Source organism: Cricetulus griseus, chromosome 6 (assembly GCF_003668045.3).
Source record: "Cricetulus griseus strain 17A/GY chromosome 6, alternate assembly CriGri-PICRH-1.0, whole genome shotgun sequence".
Lineage (NCBI taxonomy): Eukaryota > Metazoa > Chordata > Mammalia > Rodentia > Cricetidae > Cricetulus > Cricetulus griseus.
In genome coordinates this window covers 148,142,465-148,159,975 of record NC_048599.1, presented here as the reverse complement: position 1 = coordinate 148,159,975, position 17,511 = coordinate 148,142,465, and the positions used below count along the sequence as shown (strand labels likewise).

The 17,511-nt window shown below is 43.6% G+C and overlaps 1 protein-coding gene across 1 annotated transcript in view; it reads left to right on the top strand.

The window, feature by feature from the left end:
* Dennd1a (DENN domain containing 1A) overlaps positions 1 to 17,511 on the top strand; it is a 1,920,886-nt gene that overhangs the window by 1,389,532 nt on the left and 513,843 nt on the right.

Here is a 17,511-nt window from a genome sequence, read left to right as displayed (position 1 = left end):
AGTAACCCAGTCACAAAAAGACAAACATGGTGTGTACTCACTCCTATATGGATTTTAGACATAGAACAAAGTATTACCGCCAGATAATCTAGGAAACAAGGGGGACCTTAAGAGAGACATGCATGGACTCCTGGAGAAGGGGAAAGGGACAAGATTGGGAGTAAACTGGGAGCATGGGGTGATGGGAGAGGGAGTTAGGACTGATTTTTCTCAACCATTAAGTTTGAAATGTATGCAATTAGTTTGAACATTTATAGTGAATACCAACCATGGACATTTTAACTAAAAGTAGAAAAATATCAACAGTGAGGTTTTGCTTGAATTAGAATGGCACCATAAGTGTACTTGGTAGCAACATTCATGGAAGTTGGGAATTTGATTTTGTGTGCGGTGCCTTCCTGAAGACTTGCCACTAGAGGGAGGCCTTTTCCAAGAAACTGGCTGCACTTGGCACATGGCCCAGAAATACAATGAATGGGTATTTGAATGGATTACAGGCTTTACTAAACTGACTCAGCATCTTGCTTATCAATAACTCAGGATAAGAAAACATGTGCCCATTAGGAAGAAATATGGTGCTAGCCTTAGCATCTGCTACTTAAACAGCAGTCACCAGATGTATTTCAGGCTCAGGCAAGAGGTGGCCCTTGGGAGGACACTTCAGTCAGCCTCAACCATGGCATCGGGCAGGATGACAGATGAGCATGGCATTTCATGCTACTCCTCAGCCAGAGGTTCTCAAAAGGGAGCCTGCTCCCTGCAGTGCCCTAGGTTTGACTACATTAAGGATCCAAACTGGGTTATCCCCATGGAAGCCAGGTAGGCTGTGCTCCACGGTAATACCTGAGTTAGTATATAACATACTTAGCCGTTAGGGAATGAAAAAGAGCCGTGCCTCCGGATTAGATGGAACCTAGAATTTGTTAAGCAATAGCTCCTACAGACCACTAGTCACGGGGAAATGTATGGGGAATGAGAAAATAACATTTTGTTGGGAAGGTTAGGAAATTGCCATGATTTTAATATTCACTTGAACCAAAAGTTATCTTGAAATAAACTGTAATCTATAACTAATACAATTATCACAGGTATGTGTAAGTCAAAGAAAAAAAGCAAACTTAACTTTAAGAATTATATATGCAACTCAATGCCACTGTCAAGGATTATTTTTAAAAATGGGAGTGACAATGGAGGAAAAAGGAAAGCAAAGAAATGCAACTGAATATCTTAGAAAGCAATATAGTCATGTTTCCATGAAATTAATGGAATAAATTCCAACTCCCCCATTTGATGAGACACTCTTGTGGCCACATAGGTTTTCTTTGTTATTGTTTGTTTGTTTTGTTTTGAGAATATGGTTTAATTTAAAATGTCTATTTTTGTGAAACAAATAATTATAGAAATTATCTAATTAATAATTAATTTTGGAGACATGGTGTATGTGTAATGTCTGCACTTAGGAGACTGAGATCAGTAGGGGGTTACATATTGAGTTCCAGGACAGCCTTCAATGTAGACTGTCTAGGAAAAAAATGCTCAAGTGTGAAATGTGTTGTAGCTTAAGTGTGAAATGTCCTCCATAGGCTCATGTGCTTGAACACATGGTCCCCCACAGATGGCGCTATTTGACCATTTTTAGAGTGTGGTGGTTTGAGTAAGAATGACCCCTATTGGCTTATATGTTTAAATGCTTAGTCACCAGTGAAAATGCTTTTCACTGCTTGAAAAGAGTAAGAGGAGTGGCCTTATTAGAAGGTATGTCACTGGGGGTGGGCTTTGAGGGTTCCAAAGCAGTGCCCCCTCTTTGTGTGTATGTGTGTGTCCTCCCTCCTCTCTCTCCCTCTCTGTGGATCAGGATGTAGCTCTCAGCTATTTCTCCAGCTCCATGTTGTCATGCCTGCCAACATGCTCCCAACCATGATGATAGACTGACTCTGGAACTGTAAGCAATCCCCCAATTAAATTCTTTCCTTTATGATTTTCCAAGGGCATGGTGTCACTTCACAAGGATGGAACAGTCATTAAGACATAGTGCTTTTAGGAGGTGGAATTGAACTGGAGGAAGAAGAAGGTTTGATAGCCAAGCCCCACTAATCGATTTCTTCACAGAAAAAAAGCCCTTGTAATCCAAACACCCTTCAAATGCCCAACAGTTCTCAGCACTGTGGTACTGGGGACCCAACTGCAGCTTGAATTTCAGAAAGGAAAATCCACATCCAAATCACAGCAGCTGTGTTGCCTGGTGTCTTAGAGTTCTATTGCTGTGACGAGACACCATGACCATGACAACTCTTTTTTTTTTCCATTTTTTATTTGAATTAGAAACAAGATTGTTCTACATGTCAATCCCAGTTCCCTCTCCCTCCCCTCCTCCCCTACCATCTCCCCCAACTAAAACCCTACCCTATCACATAACCTTTCTGCTACCCAGGGAGGGTGAGGCCTTCCATAGGGTGTCATCAGAGTCTATCATATCCTTTGGGATAGGGCCTAGGCCCACCCCCGTGTGTCTTGGCTCAGGGAGTATCCCTCTATGTGGAATGGGCTCCCAAAGTCCACACCTATGCTAGGGATAAGTACTGATCTACCACAGGAGACCCCATGGATTTCCGAGGTTTCCTCACTGACACCCACGTTCCTGGGGTCTGAATCAGTCCTGTGCTGGTTTCCCAGCTATCAGTCTGGGGACCAAGAGCTCCCCATTGTTCAGGTCAGCTGTTTCTGTGGGTTTCTCCAGCCTGGTCTGGACCCCTTTGCTCATCACTCCTCCTTCTCTGCAGCTGAATTCCAGTTCAGTTCAGTGATTAGCTGTGGGTGTCTGCTTCTAATTCCACCAGCTGCTGGATGAAGGCTATAGGATGGCATATAAGTCAGTCATCAATCTCATTATCAGGGGAGAGCATTTAAGGTAGCCTCTCCTCTGTTGCTTAGATTGTTAGCTGGTATCATCTTTGTAGGTCTCCAGACCTTTCCCTAGTGCCTGATTTCTCTGTAAACCTAAAATGTCTCCCTCTATTATGGTATCTCCTTTCTTGTTATCTTCTATTCTCACCCCGACTCAACCTTTCTGCTCCCTCATATCCTCCTCACCCCTTCTCTTCTCCCCGTCTCATTCTCCTAGCTCTCTCTCCCCTCCCCCCTGCTCCCAATTTGCTCAGGAGAGCAAATTTGCCCCTGCTCCCTTTCCCCTTCTCCAGGGGACTCATGATAACTCTTACAAAGGAAAACATTTAATGAGATGACTCACTTACAGTTCAGAGATTTAGTCCATTATCATCATGGCTGTGTGCAGGGAGACATGGTACTTGGGAAGGAGCTGGGAAGTCTACATCTTGATCCAAAGGCAACACAAAGTGAACTGAGATACTGAGTGTGGTTTGAGCATATATGAGACCTTAAAGGGACACAATTCCTCCAAAAAAGTCACACCTCCTAACAGTGCCACTCCCCACCATGGGGGCTAGTTACATTCCAGCTACCACACCTGGCATTCATCACATCATGGTGCTAAGTGAAACTGGTGCTGGGTGAAGTCTGTTGTGTCACGTCACTTTGACTGCCAGTCCCTACCTGTGTCTACTGCTTCTGTTAACTTGCTTCACATGGACCATACTTCTGCTTTTTTCTTTTACCTCTTAAAATCTCAACTAGTATTTATTTATTATTGGCTTCTTTATTTTGGTGCTGGTGATCAAATTCAAGCCCCCATACATGCTAAATACATGGTATAACACTGAGCTACACTCTCCAGCCCCTATTTTTAATTTATTTTTAACTTAATCTGTTGTATCTTTCTTTCAAAGCTCTGTTTTAATTATTATTAAATAATTTTTATTTATTCTTTGACAATTTCATAGGCGTATATGACACATTTTGATCATATTCATGCCCCATCCTCCTACTATATCTCCTTCCCTCTGGAACTCTTCTTTCTCTCAACATGTCCCATAAATATAAACATATACATATAAATAAATATATTCATATTTGAGTTTAGATAGATAGACTGAGTTTAGAGGTGCTGTTATGGAGGTAGGTGTAGGGTTATTGGCTGAAGCATGGGCAGTTCATCAGTGGCTACACTTTTGCAGAAAGATGTCTCCCCTTTTCCAGCAGCCATTTACTGCCAATAACTCCTCACTAGGGATGGAGCCTTGTGAGCTCTCCTCTGTCTGAGCTCGAACAGTGAGCACCCCTGCCTTGTGCAGATAAACTATAGATGTTGTGAATTCATGAGTGTTATGGCCATGCATATCCATAGACAGTGTTTCACCACACTCCTTCCCCACTCTCCGCTCTGACATTCTCTGTGCCTCCTCTTCCATCTCACTCCCTGAGCCTTTGAGAGGAGCATGTATTCATTATTTTTGTTTTGATAAAATACCATGATCAAAAGCAACTTATGGAATGAGTTTATTTTTTTCTTACATTTCCAGAAGCATAAGAGTCCGTCGTGGCAGAGTGGAGGCATGGTCATAGGTGGCAGGCATGCAGCAAGTATAGCTGGTTGAGAGCTCATGCCCTCAATGGCAAGTAGGAGGCAGAGAGAGCAAACCAGAAAGAGCAGAAGTTTGAAATGCTCAGCGCCCACTGCCAGTAATGTATTCCTCCAGCAAGGCTGTACCTCCTACACTTCCCCAAACAGTGCTACCAACAAAGTATTCAAACAGCCAAGCCTGTGAGGGACATATCTCATTCAAACCCACACAGGCAGTGACAGAGAAGTCCAACTTAGAAGTGAGCACTCAACAGTCACAAGTTGTAAGTCCCTGCATTATTGTTATGTTTCTGCATTGTTATTAACCTTTGCCTGTTGCACAAAGGAGCTTCTATGGACAAAGTTTCGCCACCATGTGAGACGCTAAAGGTCTGAACTCAAGGTGTGGGCTATCCTGAACGGCTTCTGCTTCAGATAGCGCTCCTTGGATTGTAGACAGCTAGCTATAACTGTGTAACAGAAGTCCTGGGTGTCTTATAGATGGCTGTAACAGTTTAACAGTCCTGACAATTTCTGAAGGCCAGGGGAGTCCCAGTTAGAGTCCTGGCATCGGAAGAGGAACTTGCCTCCAGGAAGATATTTCACATAATTCTGACTCACAGCCAAGTGTATGTATTTTGTTTTATTATGGCAACGCTCACAGGTGATCACGTAGCTGCTCTTGAAAGGTGTTGATCTGCTTATAAGTGTGAAATATATGGGTTTCCTGGTTTTCTGTTAGTTATAGATGCTTCTTATTCCCTGTCCCCATTCTTCCTCTTTTTAAAACTAAAGCTTGTGTCAGTGCCCTGAAGAGTTCCTCTTCTCAATGAGCCACTTGCTTAAATCTCACGGTTCTGGCTTTGGTCATTGCATGTCTCTTTGAATGGATTTTGGGGAGGATGACTGAGCCTAGTCCTTCAGTACTCCTGGATCTGAGCTTTGTCAGAAAACTCCGTCTGTGAACATCATCTTCACCTGTGTATGTGAGTCTCTGTCTCCAAATTCCTTTCTGTTAGATGCTGCTGCCCTGTAGGGTTAGGACCTGATTTTCCCTACAAACTCTCTAAGGAAGACCACATGCTGAGATATTCAGAGTGGGTACCAGCTTGTCCTTCTCTGGAAACACAATCACACTATAAAGGCTGCTTTTGTCCTGTGTGAAGCCTATGTATCACCTGCAGACTAAAATCCTGAGCTCACGAGTCTGGGCAATATGGCTCCTGCAGAATTTGTCAGCTTCAGCCCTCGCCCCTCATTCTGTCGCTTGCATTCCAGGCTCTAAATGTAAGCTATGGTTTGGTTCCTTGTGCCTTAGGGACTTCCTAGTCCATCTTCCTGAGACTGTCCATTTACCCTATCTGTTCTTCACTCGAGGGCTCAGATTAGCTAGCACATCGTCTCAGAAATCTGCCGAGGCATCCTTCCATCACTTCCAGATCAGTCTGCCATTCTGTTATACAAAAGGTTTGATAAAGACCCGAATCTTAGTGCTTACAACACTGCCTTCCTCACTAGAGTGTGAGCTGCCCAAGAATGAAGCCTGAATCTGGTTGCTTAGTACACCGCCCACCTTGGCAGGATGCCTGGAACACAATGATCCCTTGATAAATATTTTCAGAGTGAAAGAATGCCTGGATGGTCACTGAGGATTCCGAATAGATGCAATGAAGACATACAGCCGATCTCAAGCCATCTAAAGACTTCTACTCGAGGGACAGCAGGAGTCCTCCATCCAGCTGGCTACACTTTGAAACAGACTTCTCAGGGCTCTGAGTTAGAGACACTCTCGGAGATCATGAAACAACAAACTTCTGTTGTTTGAGCCACCCACTTCACAATACTTTACTGTGGCAACCCTCATTAACTTATTCGTGCCTCATTTCAAGGGAAATGAGAGGAGAAACCAAAGCATGACAGGAGAAGGAACTTACCACTTTTACTGTTAGGGTCAAGACTGGTACCCCAGCCTCTCAGCTTCTCTCTGAAAAGAGGAAGTGCTTTATCTGATGTGGAAATAATGTTGCATGGAGCCTGAAAGTGTGAACGTTGGTCCACATTTACCTATGTGGTCCTGCCCCTTGTCAAGTGAGAGGCCCAGAGCAAGTTACCTAACTTTCCCCAAAACGGCTTGTCTGCCTGTGAAGTGGGTAATGGGAATATCCACTTTGTAAAGTAGCTAGGAGGACTCTGTGAACACATTTAAAAACCCAGTGCCTGGCAGGTGTTGGCATCTCCAGCCCCAAATATCCGCTACTTACTCTAAAAGCCAGATATTTTAGTGCAGTAAGTAGTCAGTTGCAGTTAACTTTTTGGAAGCCTGCCTTGTGTGCACTTACGATACCCAAACATGTGAAAAACAGAGACTTAGTCACAGTGGACACCCACTCCTTTTTGTACACATGGATAGTGCTTGATTTCATTTGGCTAACTTGGATAAAAATACAGCTAACCCTTCCCTGATTCACCGGTATCTTATTAAAACAGTCAAAAGTATTCTTGACAATGTTTGATTCCTGGACACTTTGGAGACCCCTGTTCTTCCACGGCTGATTTGTTAAAGTAGCTTTCTATAGACAGATGTTTCTTTCCTCTGCACTGCACTCTAGAGGATCGATAGCCTTTTCCATATCCTGCCTTCACATTTCCTCCTGACACTTTTCCAACTCCTTTTTATGATCAGAACAAGGAAGACAGAAAGGAAGAGCTAACGCCCATTAGATTTTCCTTTCTCATCCCCCACTCTATCTGCCATAGCCCTGGCACTCCTCAATACAGAAAACAGAGGCCCAGAGCTGCCAAAGTGAGACGAGCTCTGCTGAGATCTCTCAGACCACACCATCTCTACAGTCCTTTGCCAGGCCTTGCTGACTTCCTTTGTGCACTGATGGAATAGCACATCACCTGTCCCTTGGGAAACCCTTCCCAAGTTCTTCTTCAAGCTGAGGAAAGCCGTGCACAGCCAGAGGATGGAGAATGTTACCTCTTTCCTGATATTTGGAATATTCCCAAAGCCTCCTTGATCATGTCTCAGAGACTCAGTTTCCCTCTTGGTAGATGACCAGGAATAGCAATGGAAATTTGGGAAGGTAGGAGTGTCTGTAGTGTGGTGTGTGTGTGTGTGTGTGTGTGTGTGTGTGTGTGTGTGTGTGTGTGTGTGTGTGGTGTGGGTGGGTGTGTGCATATATGTGGGTGGGTGTGTGGGTGTGGGTGTGTGCAGGGGTGAGTCAGTGTTGACTCTGCTTCAAGAGCTGGTGATGTCAGGGAGCCTTACTGTTTGATGTTTCAGTATGGAGTCAGAGTAGTTTTCCATGGTTTGTCCATGGAGAAAGCTGGGGGTTGTTCTGCTTTCAGTTCAAATAATAGCACCCAGCAGCTCTTTCCAGTAACTGGCCTTTGTTAAATAATGTGGGGTCCTCTGCCCTCCAAGACATGCACTTGGTGCCTGGGTCAAAGAGGGAAAATGAAGTACTGGGAATATCCCCAAGTATTTATGTAACTTTGGCAACCTGTCTTGCTTTCTGCAGGAGGGATTTACCACCAAGTCTTGGCATGCACGCAATGGCAGTGTAATGCCAGAGGTGGGGAGTTCTGGGGCCCGTCTGGCCAACAAATAAGTCCTGGAACTGGTGTTTTCATATAACTTCTGTGAAGTAGCCTTTCCCACTCACAAAGGGTATTTTGACTTCTTTTTTAACCTTCCTTCTTCTTGCTTTTCAAAATCTGTAAGATATTTAATGATTAGCATTTTAAAATGACAGTTTTTTACAAAGCATGGGCAGGAACCCTGAAAGCCCATCACTGTCAGCTTCAGTCAAGTGACAATTGGTCTTGGACAGTTGCTAAAAAGAAACATTAGCAAGATTCAATACAGCAAGAAATAAGTGGATCTCTTGTACCTATCTGTTCTGTTGCTATGAAGAGACACCATGACCACAGCATCTCATAAAGGAAAGCACTTAATTGGGATAGCATACAGTTTTTCAGAGATTTAGTCCATCATCATCAAAGCATACTGCAATACCCAAATGTGAGTTTGAATTTATGTCCCCCATGGGCTCATTATTTGTAGTTTAGTCATCAGGGAATGGCACTATTTGAGAAGGATTAGACAGTAGGTGTGGCCTTGATGGAAGAAGTGTGTCACTAGAGGTGGGCTTTGAGGTTTCAGAAGCCCACACCAGGCCCAGTTCTTATTCTCTTTCTGCTTGTGGATCAGGATGCAGCTCTCAGCTCGTCTCCAGCACCTGCCTGTCTGCCTCCATGCTCCCCACCATAATGACAATGAACTAAACCTCTGAAACTGTAAGCAAGCTCCCAATTAAATTCTTTCTTCTATTGGAGTTGCATTGGTCATGGTGTCTCTTCACAGCAATAGAACAATGACTAAGACATCATATTTCATAAAAATTAACACATAGACCCACAACTGGACTATGCACAGAGAGTGGGAGACTTTGGAGCAGTCAGTCCTAAATGAGAGGTCTTGACAAGCCCACCCCCTCAAGGATTAGGAATTTAGGAGGCAGAAAGATTGTAAGACTCCATGGAAACAGTACTTCCAAACACAACAGAACTGAGTTCATGTATCTGAGGCTATGACAACACGCATAAGTTCAAACCAGACAAAATCCACGGAACATTCCAGGGAAGGTTCTGTATCTAGGAGTAGCTGAACAACACAAAAGGGACTCTATGCTTATTTGTGCCGTTTTGTTTTGTTTGTTATATTTGTCTTAGTTATTGTTTCCTCGATTCTTTAGGAAAAGAGAGAATATGAAGTTGGGGTAGGGATGTGGATATTATACAAACACATAAAGGCAATAAATAAATAAATAAATAAATAAATAAATAAATAGATGTAGTGGAGCCAAGGGGAGGGGAGAGAAGAGGAGAGGGCTGGGTAAGGGGAGAAGAGTTGGACCTTATTAAAAAATCTTACAATTTTGTTCTTTGAAGCTATAATGAGAAAATCAAAAGCCAGGCATGGTGTCACATGACTTCAACCTCTGCAGGTGAGAGATGGAATCAGAAAAATCATGAGTTTCAGCCAGTCTCAGCTGCATAGCAAGACTTTGTCAAAAACAATGGCAATTAGATAGCTCAGGTGGTAAAGGCATTTGCCACCAACTCTGACATGAGTTCCATCCAAGAACCCACAAGGTGGAAGGAGAAAACTAACTCCCTCGAGTTGCCCCCTGGCCTCTACACTCACACTGTGGTATATGCAAATGTGCACTCATGTGCATACTCATACACACACACACACACACACACACACACACACACACACACACAATTAAATATCATTTTAAAAATTTAAAAAGAAATCAAAGAGCAAGTCAGAAACTCATATAGAACATTTGCAATCCTATAACTTGCACCAGTGATAAGACACAACTCAGTAAGCAACCAGAAGCCTGAGAGCATAAAAAAGGGACATAACCTGGCATGGTGGCTCCGGGCCCAGGGGAGCCAGTGCCCTCTTCTGATCGCCTCGGGTACTGCACTCACATGCACACATTTACACAAATATAAACACATACACATAATTAAAAATAATAAAATCATAGCAGAAAGATGGTGTGGGGTTAAGAGCACTGTTAGGTTTCAGTTCCCAGCACCTACATGGTGGCTACTAACAGTCTGTCACTGTAGTTCCAAGGGATCCAACATCCTCTTCTGACTTCTGCAGGCACTGTACGCATGTGGTACACAGACATATGTGTAGGCCAAACACCTATATGAGTCTTTTTAATTTAAATCTCAAAGAATAGTATATTGTTTAAAAATAATAAAATATTTTCTTATTTTAAAAGTATACTAACAAGCCTGGTCTACAGAGCGAGTTCCAGGACAAACTCCAAAGCTACAGAAAAAAAAACTCCATCTCAAAACAAACAAGAAATAAAAAGAGTATATACTAAGCAAGTATTGCCATGATGAAGAACACACAGAATTCTCACATACTGTTGAGGAATGAGGCATAGCACAGCCATTTGGGAAAACTATTTAGCAGTCTCTTACAGAGCTACGCATGCAACTACCACATAACCCAGCAGTTCTCCTCCAAATATTTATTCAACAGAAACTAAGATATATATCCACAAAGACCTTGTATCAAATGTTCATAGTTGATGTGTATATAATAGCCCAACAAGAAACAATCTAAACATCCATCAATAAGTACAGGAACAAACAAGTTACTATATGTTGACACAATGGAACACTGCCCAGGTTTTTAAAGAGCAAACTGCTGATAAACAGAGCATGGAGAGTTTCATAAGACTTGACACTGGGCAAGAGAAGTAAGAAACAAACGTGTGTTTACAATGCAGAGTCATCCAGACAAAGGTTCAGGACAGGCTGCATAGTCCATGTGCCTATCATCCACATAGTGGGTTAAATACAATTTACACTGAGCAGTGAAGATCTCTGTGATTTAATGTATGCAAAATAGATTGCAAGTACTGTAATGATTTGTTAAATTGTCAATTTGGCTTGATCTAGAATCATCTGGGAAGAAATTTTCAGTGGGAGATTGTCTGGTTCAGAATAGGCCTGTGGACATGTTTAGGGAAGGTGATTATCTCAAATTAACTGATGTGTGAAGACTCGGTCTGAAAGTGAGTGGCACAGTTGCCAGTTTGGGACCCTGAACTGTGTGAGAGCAGAGAAAGCTAGGCAAGCAGTGATCATGTGCAAGTTCCTTTCTCTCTACTCTTGGCTGTGTGTGTGCCGTGACTTCCCAGTGACCTCGAACTGTGAGCTGAAATAAAACCTTCCTCCTCTAAGTTGCCCATGGTGGATGGGAACACAGCAAAAGAGACAAAAGGAGGGCAATTCTGCTCTATAAAGAAAGTCCCTGTGTTTCAAATCTGTGACAGCTCACCTTTTTCTGCACTTCTCCTAGCAAAGCCATGCTCACAAGTGGCCAGGACCTTGCCAGCTTTTGCACTGCTCCAAGCCCATTCCATGGTGAGATTCCCTGTCCCCTCCCTTATTTGCTGGTGATCTGGTGTCTGGATGAGCCGTCATTTTGAATGGCAGCTAGGAGCTCTGCCATAACTATGTAAAAACTTTTCCTTGGAACAGTTAATTGAGGAACATAGGTCAGTACTTTTCCAAATATGCAGGACTTTTGCCTATGAGCTCTGGTCTGGCTATGTGACACAAATGGTTAGATTCCAAAGAACAAGCAAAGTGGTCCCCCTCGAGGACACTCATCTAGAGAGACCCACAAAGCCAGGTTGTGTCAGAAGCTGGTGAGTTTAGTGTCTCTGGTCCACCAAATTCCTCAAAGGCTTGTAAAATTGTTTGAGAGTTGGAAGAAAGCAAGTATTTTCTAAAATGCCCAAAATAAAGTGAAACAAAATGTTTTAATTTTTTAAATTAAAACAATCTTATTTCACATACCAATTCCAGTTCTCTCTCCCTCCCAGCCTCCCATTCCCCTACCATCTCCCCATCCCACCCCCATTCCACTCCTCAGGGAGGGTGAGGCCTCCCATGGGGGATTATCAAAGTCTGACACATCATTTGGGGCAGAACCTAAGCCCTCCCCCGTGTATCTAGGCTGAGAGAGTTGCCCTCCATAGGGAATGGTGAAACAAATTTATAAATACTTACAAAATGGAATGTTAATCCATTACAAACAGCTTTACATTTGTAAATTATATATAATATATACATATGTATTATAGGGAGAGAGAGACAGAGAGTATCCACATAATATATATATATATATATATATATATATATATGAATAATACTAAGTTGCTACACTGGTACACTTTAATATGCTTGGTGAAGGATGAAGGATGGGACATCCAGAAGAGATTTGCCTTAGTAGCAAGAAGTTGGGGTGGGGAGAACTGCCTTGATTATATCACAGCCACAACTCTGTTAAATAAATACTTCCCTGTGTTCTCCTTTTCTCTGTCTGTCTGTCTTTCTTTCTCAATTTAATTTTATTTATTTTAGTGGTCACTGCAGTGCCTCTTTTCATTTCTATAACTATAATAAAAGTTAGCCTTCATGATCATGGCAACCATAATAAAAGTTAGCCTTCATGATCATGGCAACCAGAAACCCAAACAGTTGAACAGAGAATTTTCAGTGCACACCAGTCATCTGGCCCCAGCTAGAGCCTCTCTCCCTGACTCCCAGGAGTCAGTAGCACACAAGAATTCCCTCTGTTTCTTACCTGGCTGCCCTGAACATCATCCCACAGTTTGCAAATGCAACTGACAGTGTCTTTTTATCCAGGACTGTGATGGCAAACTACTTACCTCAACTCAGCATCCCAGATCCGGAAAATTCCTAGGGAATAAGTCATTTGAATCTGTGCTCCATTTTTTTTGTTCCTACTTGACCTTTGGGGTGGAATGGGAGGAATATTCTTTCATAATGGAGTGACGTGGGCTTTACTAGTCAGCCAGACCTACATCATCCTGGGAAAGGTCTCGGGGCTTGGTCATCATTTAACACAGGGTGGAAATGGTACTGGGTTTTGGAGTTCTAGTCCAGATTCTGCCAGTTACAGGCATTGTGATTCACAGATGTATTTTCTCTCTGAGCCCCATTTATTTCACCTGTGAGTGGAAGAACCCAGTCTCTTAGAGCTGCTTGCCCAAACCTTAAGGTGTGTGAACCTTAAGTGAGGTTAGCACAATGCCTGGCATTCAGGGAGTGCTCATAACACAGTCAAGCAGAACAATTAATGGTCACCAGGGGCTGGAAGGAGAGGAAATGGGGGAGGGACTGCTTAGTGGATACGGGCTTCCTTGCAGAATGATAAAAATGTTCTGGTGCTACATATTAGTGATAATTGCACAATATTATTAACGTACTGAATGACACATGATTACACACTGTAAAGTGACTAAAATGGGGGGGGGTTAATATGGTTGACGGGTAGAGCATTTGTCTAGCACACATGAGACCCTGGCTTTGATCCTCACACCTCAAAAACAAGATTAAAACAGCCAGTTTATATTACAAGTATTTTACCAGAATAAAAGATGAACAACTATTGTATCTGCATTTACACTCCATGGGGTCAGAAAGAGGAAAAGGAGGAAGCTAGGACCAGTCAGGTATTCCTTTTATGAAAGCAAGAACTGAGAAGCAAGACAAAAGTGGACCTGAGTGGACCATGGCGGGGAAGGCAGAGCCTGGGTCAGGGGGTGTCACTGATGGCTGCAGGGAAGGGACAGCAGAAGGAAACAGATGGCATCACTCTCCAGACTCCAGGGAACCAGCTGTGCTCAGTGAACTTTGTCATGGTCATCTTGGTGTACAGAGTGCAAGTCACAGATGTGGAAGGAGATAGCAGGCCTGGAAGAAATGAGTCATGGGAGAGGAAAGAAATGTCACCCACCCACTGAGGGATGCACAACCACAAGCCAGCAAGATATGGAGCCCAGAGCTCCATCTGAGGCCTGCTGCAGAATCCTCTGAAGTGAGCTAACACTTCCAATACCTGTCACACCCCAGCTCTGTGTGTTCTCCCATTGCAGGCTGTGATTCGACTCCTAGGTGACAGCAGACAAGCATCACCACCAACCCTTGCCACTCAGCAATGTCTGACTTTGAACAAGTTGTCCCGCTTTTCTTTCCTTTTCTTTTTTAATGTGTGTGTGTTCATGTTCTTGTGTGTGAGAATGGTCATCTGTGTTCCGTGACACACATGTGGAGGTCAGAGGACAACCTCAGGGTGTTCTCACCTTCCACCTTGTTTGGGACATGCTTCTTGTTGTTCAGCGCTATGTCTATCAAGCTCATCCATCCACCTGAGAGTGCCTACAGGTTCTTCTGTCTCCATCTCCACCTCCCATTCCACCATAGACTGGTGAAACTATGAGTGTGTTAGCTTTTCATGGGTTCCAGGGATCCAAACTCAAGTCTTAACCCTTGTATGGCAAGCACTTTAATCATAGAACCATTTCCCCAGACCCCAGTTGCTTGACTTTTCCAAACCTCCATTTAGTCCTTGTGAAACAGAAGAGTACTGCTCATAGTGCTGCAGGAAGGATCCATGTGGCCAGAAGTGGAGCTCCACCACAGAGCAGACTCCCAATAAACACAGTCTCTTTCCCTTCCAGGCAATCCATTTACTCTTTCCTCCAGTGCCCAGAGCAAAAGAGACATGGAAGTGGGTATTGAATAAAGGAAGGATCCATCTTACACGATAAGTGAGTGTAAAATATAACATTTAAAATTCATGGCTTTATTCATAACAGTCCTGGGATGGAAACAGCAGAAATGGCCAATGATGGGTGATTACATATATACACATTAAATATTTACACAGTCAAACAAATACTCGTGATAAAAAAGAAGCCAAACACATGCAAAAAGAGCACACCTTGTGACAATATTCAAAAGAGGTTTATAAGTAGTCAAAACTAACCTGATGATAGGAGTCACAATAGCAGATAGCTTTGGTGTTCCTGACCACAGAGGAACACAAACGAGACTTCTGGGATGCTGAAAATGTGCTATGTCAGCTGGGTGTTGGTGGCGCACACCTTTAATCCCAGCACTCGGGAGGCAGAGGCAGGCGAATCTCTGTGAGTTCAAGGCCAGCCTGGTCTCCAGAGCAAGTGCCAGGATAGGCTCCAAAGCTACACAAAGAAACCCTGTCTCGAAAAAAAAAAAAAAAAAAGTGCTATGTCTTGATGTCCTTGGTGGCCACGGTGTAAAAGCTTATCAAGGTGTGTATGTATGTTTGGTGTAGAGGCCAAGGTTAGGGAGTGGGGGACCTGCCACGGAAGTCTTTAAGGTCATATGACCAGGTTGCCCCCAACCCAAAATACCAAACCTCAGTTGGGTAAATTACTCACACATATGTTTAACCAAAAGCGTGTGTGAGTGTGTGTGTGTGTGTGTGTGTGTGTGTGTGTGTGTGTCTGTCTGTCTGTCTGTCTGTCTGTCTGTGTGTGTGTGTGTGTGTGTGTGTGTGTGTGTGTGTGTGTGTGTGGCTGATGAGATGGCTCAGTGTGTACAGGCTTACTGAGAACACATGGTGACATGTGTCCCATCACCAAGCCCCATGATGGATGAAGAAAACTAACTCCTGAAAATTGTCCTCTGGCCTCCACATGACCTTAGCATGCACACACACGCACACAATAATAAGGTTTAAATATATAGATTTATTATGTGTGATTGGGTGCGTGTGGAGGCTAGAAGACAGCTGCAGAGATCCATTCTCAGATTTCACCTTGATTTTGAGGCCAGGTCTCTCTTGTTAGCCACTGCTACACAAATTACTCCAAGTTAACCCCCCCTGCCTTGAGCTTCTGGGGTGGGGGTGAGTCTCACATCTCCCCTCCCAGGAGGGCTGGGCTTACACACATGTGCCACTCTGTCTGGCTTTTACATGGACGCTGAACAACTGAACTCGGACCACCAGACTTGCACAGCAGGAATTTTACCCACTAAGTCACCTCCCTGTCACCCACACCAGCTGTTTTACTTGAATCTCATTTGATTGGAAGAGTGGTTGAGTAGGAAGGTGAGCACCTCTAATCATTTGACACTTTCCACAAGTTTGATTAGAACAGAGGCTACAAGCATTTCACAGCCTTCTGTGCTGTGCTTTCAGCTCTACTGTGCTGTCACTGGTCAGCTGTGGGTACCCTCTGATGGCCTCTGTGGTGTTCTGAGGCTGGAAATAAACAAAAAATTGGCTTCTTTCCAGCCCTTTGGATACTTTTTTCATCACAGGCAACTTCCCCCATGATGAGTCCCTGCTCTCAAGACCCAAGCAAGTCAGAAGATTTACTGCCACACCCTGTCTTAGAGCTGGAGTAGACATATAAGCTAGTCTTCAGCAATCAAATATGAAAGAAACTTGACCATAACAGAGGAAGTGAGGAGCAGGCATCACATAGAATCCATTTTTTAAAAAGGCTAGTGACAGTAACCACCAGGTTTCAGAACTCCAGCAGCAAAGTTTGGCAACATGGATGCGATCTGAGATGCCTGCATCCTCCCCGTCAGTGGCACTGTTCTTAGGCAAGAAGCTCCCAAGCCTGATTCTGGTCCTGCCAATATCTATGTGAGCTTTGTAAGCCTATAATACACTCTTTCCTTTTCTGAATGGCTAGCATGATGACTTCTGTTGTTTGCGCTGACAATCCTAGGTGAATTGACAGTATAATAGCATTCCTCCAGGGAAGCAAACCCAATCAGGTACAAATGGATGTATAATACATACACAGGGAAAATCTTTGTGTGGGGAAGTTGGTTCACAGTTTTTGGCACTGGCTGGCTTGAAATCTAGATGCAGGAGGGAGACTCACAGAGATGGTGCTTGCAGGCCATGAAGCAAGCACAAGTTTTTGTCTTTTAGAAGTCAGATTTTTGTCCTCAAAGCCTTACAACTGACTAGAACAGGCCCACCTCCATCGCCAAAAGTAATCCTTATTAAAATCAGCTGGTTCTAGATACAAACTGCATCTAAACACTTCACAGACCCACCTAGAGTAACAGTCCCTGCAGCCCAGCCACCCACCAACCCAAAACCCCAGGAAGAGTGCCAGCGTTTCAACTTTCACTTTGATTGAGACTTCTTGTTTAAATCAGCATGTTTGGTTTGAGAAAACTTTTACCCAGGCCAGAGATTTGGCTCAGGCTCCAAGCCTCACCACTTGAATTCAATGCCTGGTGAACTGATGTGACGAGAGGAGATAATTAATTGACTGTCACCAGTTGTGGATGCACACTTGTACACATAATAAATAAATGTGAACTGTTTCAAATATATGCAGAGTTTAATACTAAGCAAGTCAAGACAACTGCATTCAAGAGGGCAATCCCCCTAAAGCCTACCCCACCACAGCCAAACCTAGCTGCCACTGTCTCTTTTTTGGATTGTAGCCACCAAGTCCTTCAGATCCAACCTACCAGAGCCTATTTCCAAGGCAGTGATCTCCCCATTACAGACTGGTGTTGGTTCTTCCACACCTCATAGCCATCATAGTTTGGTTGTAAGCAACAGACACCAACATTGATACACGCAAAAG